Raw genomic sequence first — 7,012 nt, 5'->3', positions numbered from 1 at the left:
TCGAATTTTAGTTCGAGCGGTTTTTGGCTTACGTGACCTAAATGAGAGTTGAATATCTCATTAATAGGAACTCAACGGTAAAAAGACAGACGAAAACGGAGTCCGTATGAAGGAGTTATGAATTCTTCGCGGTCATTTAACAGTCTAAACGCCTCCTACTGTTAAATTTGAGATCGGTCAAGAATTAGCTGACGGAATCTAAACGAAAGTTGTAGATCTTGATTTTACCTACGCGTGGATATAAAGAACGTCGAAAACGGAGCTCGTATGTGAATGTAATGATTTTTCTAAGTTTGAAGGCTGATACGCAATACGGGTGACGTGGCACCACCAGAATTGGACACGTGGCACCACCAGAAGGCCACCACATGGACCAACTCGGCGAGTAGGTCCCCCCTACTCGGCGAGTCCATCAGATTTCTCCCCTATAAATAGAGGTGTCGGGTTCCCTCATTTCCTCACCCCTCAACCCTCTTCTTTCTCTCTCTAAACTCTCTCTCTAAGCCCCCTAACCCCCCTAAAAGCCTAGGTAAACCACCTAGCACCCGAAGGAAGCCCCGAGGCTCCCGGAGTCCCGAGAAAAAGGGTCTTTCGGCTTGGGAACGCTGCTCCAGCGAAGCCCGGTTTTCGAGAAAACCCGCTGTAAGTGAGCTACGCCTAACTTATCTTTAGTTTAGCTTATGTTTTAATATAGGAATGATATTAGGTCCTTAAAATAATTATTTGGGCTATTATTATGAGTTATATTGATTGTTATTAACGCTTATATAATAATAATAATAGTCAGACAATTAATTTGTTGCGGTTATCATTAGACTAAACCCTAGTGACATCAATACTAGGTTTTATCGAAGGAAACGCGTTGTGAGAGTATCGAAGCGCTGTCCGAGTGCTGAGTCACCACCTTTCAGGTGAGTGCATAGTTACTTTCAGCTTACACATAGATATGAAGTATTTTATATAAATTACGTGCTATGTGTACATAATATCTGAATACTTGCTATCTATGTTGGATGAACGTTTTATACATGTTTTCAAAGATTTAAACTGTATATGTATTTTATATCTACAAAATGTGTTGGGAAAAACATGGGTAGATGTAATAGTTGTTGTGTGACAAAATAAAATAATGAGAGGCCTCGTTATAGATGTTATTGATGATCCAGTCATCTAACGGAGTATAGATGACGACCACGGACTATTCTAGACAGTCCAGTGGAACACTAGCAGGCTCGCAACCTGTAGGTGTTTATTTGAGCTGTGTGTTTATTTGAACTGTGTGCTCACCAGATGTACTCCATCCCCCACATGGTTGCCTTTAGGACATCTATTGCTGAGGAATCCCCTTAGCAGTAGTGTCTGTCCCGATGATGATCCTTAGGCTAGGTCCCTTATGATAGGTGTTTAGGGACGTAAAGTGAGGATAATGGGAACGGGTAATCGGGTTATTGTTGATTGATGAAATTAATAAACTTATTTATTGTGGGTTGAAAACCGTATATGCTCACCAGGCTCCCAAGCCAGACCCACTCAGTTTTATGTATTACAGGTAGTGGCGCTTGAGCATAGATATGATGTTTGGACGAGGGATTATGGATATAGGAATGTAGATATGAAATAATGTAGTAAGGCTTGTATTGTACTGTTTATGCTTTTGATCTGTACGAACATGACATCCCGAGTCTTTTAATGAAATACATTTCTATGGAAATGCTTTTGATAACTCTTTATCATATTTTGTTTTGGGACAAATTCCGCAACACTTTTATTTTAAAATGTTACTCTGATTTTTAAACAAAGCATAAACAAACCGGTCTTTTCTGACCGTGATTTTGGGGATGTCACACCGCGATCATTTAATCTACTACGCTAGGCGTACTCCCAGCTTACGTTGGGCGTACCAGCTGGACACGTGCATGCTTACCTTGCATGCATGGGAATTGCTTGCCAAACATTTCCATTAGGGACCATTTATGCCAATAACATCTTCGTTCTAAGCTCGTTTCCGACGAACTTTATATCCGCGAAAAGGTGGCGAGAAGCCTTACGCTCCTGGCTAGACACCCAAGCCTTAAAACTTCTGAATAAATCCCGAGAAGCATAAAAGACCCAATCGCTTATATCTTAGGTTTCCGAAACCACAACCGAAGTACTTTTCAAAACCGGGTGTTGCAAATACATTCTTACATATTTATATAACACAAAAAATAAATAAATTCACAAGAAAATTAATAGAAACATTAATATATATAAATCAATAATATTTTAACAAAATTTTCATAAAATATCACAACGTAATACTGTCAATCCACAGCTTAACACAATAAATTGAAAGCTTAATATAATAAATTAATTGTTTAGTACATAAAAATTATACATTCACAACAATATTCTTTACTTAAACTTATATTTATATCTTCAGATCTATAGATTAGTTTTCTTTCAAAGTTTATTTGCACAAATATTCATAGTTTAAATTTTACATAATTTATTCAAAATTAGATAAAATCATATATGTGTATAATGCTTTTTTCATCTAATATTTTATAACAAAAAAAAAAAACTCATAAAAAATTTACATCTTTATACATTTAATTCACAAGTTAATATAGTTTATTCACTAGTTAGTACAATTAATTTACAATTTAATACAATTTCAAAAGACAAAATTCAAAACTTAATATAAGAAATTCACAGTTTAATACATAAAAATTATATATTCAGTCATATTCTCAACTTAGAACTTATATTTCAAAAATTTAATTCGTAGTTTAATAAAACATTTTAGGACAGTCATTCACATTATTTATAACTTAAAAGCATGCTTGATTTTGTTAAAGTATTTCATCAAACAGCTTGTGTGCACTATATATATATATATATATATATATATATATATATATATATATATATATATATATATATATATATATATATATATATATATATATTCACAGTTTAATATAGCATTTCAAGACTCTAATTCACAATTTAATAAAACAATTTATGATTTTCATTCATTGTATTCAGAATTTAACAATGTATTAATTCACTCATTTATAAGTTAAATTTATTCTAGCAAAACTAAACAATAGCTAAAACATTAAAACATCACAAATCACAACTTAAAAAATTAAATTCATATTTTTTGAGAAAAAAACTAACATATTAACACATATTTTATATTCAATTCACACCATAATAGCTATAAAACATAAACTTTAAATAACATTTTATGCAAATATTATAGCAATTAATAAAACAAATTTTGATTCACAACTTAATAGCAGTTAAAACTAAGATAAAAAAAACAAACAATAAATTAGAGATTAAAATACTAAATTCACAACTTAACAAAAGGAAAAACAGTCATAATAAAAATATATTTTTTTTATCATAAATATTAAAGACATAGCAAAACTTTTAGAATAAAATACTTATATTATAATATAATGATATATTATAACATAAACTTTGAATAATATTGTATACAAATATTATAACAAATAATAAAACAAACATAGATTCACAACTTAACAACAATTAAAAACTAATATTAAAAAAACAAACAATACATAATAGGTTATAATACTAAATTCACAACTTCATAAAAGTAAAAGACGATCAAATTAAAATTATGATTTTTATCACAATGATTAAAGACATAGCAAGACTCCTAGAAAAAAATGTTTATATTATAATATAATGATATATTCTTAAAAAAATCTAACTCAAAAAATTTATAATTAATAGTTCTAAATTTGAAAATTGAAATAGTTAAAATCTCAATCAAAATTCAAATGGCATAATATATATATACACAAAACTAAAATAAACAAATAAAGGTAAATTTAAATTCACATAACATTTTATATTCTAATAAAAAGCAACAAAAAAAACATATTCAATAGAAAGCAAAAAGAAACATTAATAACAATACTTTAATTTAGTACTAGTCTAAGGCTAGGCGGTGGTAAAAAACAAACAAAAAGCTAATAAATGGCTAGTAAATAGTAATATAATTACCTCTATTTCTTTAAGTTGTTGATTTGAATTATTGGGAACAAAACTGGCAATAAACCATAATAAAATCCCTCTATCTCCTACGACACACAATTAAATCCCTCCATGTCCCGCACCACACAATTTTAGAAGTTGCTTCTAATCCAGTGAAATTTAATTGGTGAGCAATTAGAAAATAGAATGTAACACGTGCTCTAATAGAAAATAGCAAATGACAGGTGTAAGATAGTATTTGGATTTATCACGTTCGATTTCTATAAGGTATGTAGAGCATTAGTTTTAGCGTAGCTGCGAAGTCGGGGGTGGGAGACGAATAAGGTGGCTAGAGTTGATCGAAGGCGAAAGAGATCTTGAAGGAGGCAGTTGTGGTGGATCTTCACCGCTCACCTGAGCTGGTAGATCAGGCCTTGATGCTTGCCGGAGCTCGTAGATCTAGCCTCACCGTTTGGAGGACTTCGTAGATTTGGCCTCACCGCTCGAAGGAGCTTACAGATCTAGCATCGCCTCTCGTCGGTGATCATAGATATGGCGTCACCACTCGTTGAAGCCTGTATATCTGGCATCATATGTCATCGGAGGTGGCCATTACAGGTGTAAATTACAGATATGGAGATGTAGGATGGAGACACTAGCGATGGATCTGATGGATGTGGAGCTGAAATAACATATCTGGATGCACAACGTTGGTGCTGGCTTGATTTCCGGTAACCCAGTGGTGGGCGGACATCAAGTCTAGCAGCGGCGGGTGGAGGCCGCGAGTGGTAGAAAGAGGGAGGAAAAGGAGAGTTTGATGTTTTTGAGAAATATGAACAAATGAATAAGATCTATTCTTTAGATCTAGTTTTTAAGATGTAATGATTGTGTATGAAATTAGGTTGGGATTTGTTGTAATGCAATTCATTTATTAGTAATTAGATTATGACCCGCGTTAAACGCGGGGAACACATAAATAAAATGCAAATTTATATAGATATTACAAAATAATTATAAAAAAAGTAGGGTTATTGGTATTATTGAAATGTGTAGAAATTACACTAAAATAGGTATATATATATATATATATATATATATATATATATATATATATATATATATATATATATATATATAGCGTTAAAGGACCTCTTTATAGACAACATTTTTTGTTTTATTAGTTCAATGACCTTGTTTGTCACATATAAGTACCTTCAAACATTTTTTACTTGTGACATGGAAAACAACTATATATAGCCAACCATGCGTGAAAATGGGTCTACACAAGTATAATCCAACATTTAACAATGTACCTTTAAAATACATTGTTATTTTATGGCTATATTGCGAAATATAAGTATTTATTTCAAAAAATAACAACTTATTTATGTTCTTTCAAAATGAACCACATAAAACCCCCCACAATATTTAATATAAAGAAACTATAACCAATAAATCTGCAACAAAGCTAATCATCTCCATCCACTTCATCTCTAATATCATATCCTTTTTTCCTTAATCTAAGTTATTGTCACTATCACTGACAATTTTAAGATTCATTGATGGCTTCTTTTTTATTTTCGGGATAATATGAAAAAAAATCATTTATCAGGTCGATCATTTATGTTTATATATTCGTTTTTTTTTATTGATTTTGATATGCCTTCTTCGGTTTACCACCATCTTTATTTTTCATGCTCCTTTTTTTTATGAAATAACATTTTTTTTGTGAAATTCTTTCTACGGTTTTGAGTATGTGCAGGTATGTTGATTTTTTTTGAAGTAAAGAAAGTAGGGTTTTTGTTCGATGTTGGTTCCTAGGTTTGGTTCTTATTTTTTGTGATTTCTCATAATCCATTGTGTTTTATTTTCCATCTTTATCTACAATCTTTATGTATAGAACACTTTATCCATATAGTCATTCACTATAGAGTTTAATGAAGGAAAAAAGAAACACCCCTTTAGTTTTATTTACTTTGCAAATTATCGAGCTTCCATGCAAAGCTTACAACATAATGAAAAAAAAACAAAAACCCTTATGAGGTCAATGCCAATTACGATTCTACCCCTTTTCCTCTTGTAACAATTATCTCACTTCAAAACATCTACTTTTGTGTTTCAGCATATTATTGATAGCATGAAAGATCCAAGCATTGTTGCATTTTGGTTAAACACAATGCCTCAAATTATGGGAGGATTTAAATATGCTGATGAGGTCAAACATAAAATATGGTGGTAATACATGGTTCTTCTATTTCTTATTTATTTATTTACTTATTTTTTTAATTCAACTTTATTACGAAATTAAATAGCTTCTTTTGTTGATATTAGTGTTTCTTATTTAGAAAAATATGCGATATGATCAACTTCGTGATGCTATAGCAATGAAAAAACTTGGATGAGCAGGAAGTGAGATAAGTTTATAATTTATTAACTTCAATAAGAAATTAATTAATTACAATTTTGTTATTGAATTTGAAATACAACAGAGATTATATCAATGAATCCTAAACGTGAAAGAAATGATCCAGTGGTAGTAAAGAACATTCCTTACTATAAAGCAAAGAGCAAATTAGGAGCAGAAGTGATGAAGCTCAATATACCACCATGACCTCAAAACGGTGGGGGGGGGGGGGGGGGGGGGGATCAATATAAACAAAAGTTTTTCATTTATTTTTAGTGATTTACATATTTGATCCCTGTGTTTAGTTGATTTTTTTGGTTTTGGTCCCTAAAAGAATCAGATTGTAGTTTTTGGACCTTGTTTCACTGTTTCATAAAACTTTTATGATTGCCTAAGTTAACAGCCTCGCTATTAGTTTTTTTTAAATCACCATTTTGCCTTTGAACCAAAACTAAGAAACATATAGCATAACAACAAAATTTATATATATATATATATATATATATATATATATATATATATGTATGTATATATATATATATATACGTATATATATATATGTATGTATGTATATATATATATATATATATATATATATATATATATATATAC

Source organism: Lactuca saligna, chromosome 3 (assembly GCF_052625555.1).
Source record: "Lactuca saligna cultivar CGN05327 chromosome 3, ASM5262555v1, whole genome shotgun sequence".
Taxonomy (NCBI): Eukaryota; Viridiplantae; Streptophyta; class Magnoliopsida; order Asterales; family Asteraceae; genus Lactuca; species Lactuca saligna.
The sequence above is the reverse complement of the archived record's forward strand: the minus strand, read 5'-3'. Positions refer to the sequence as shown.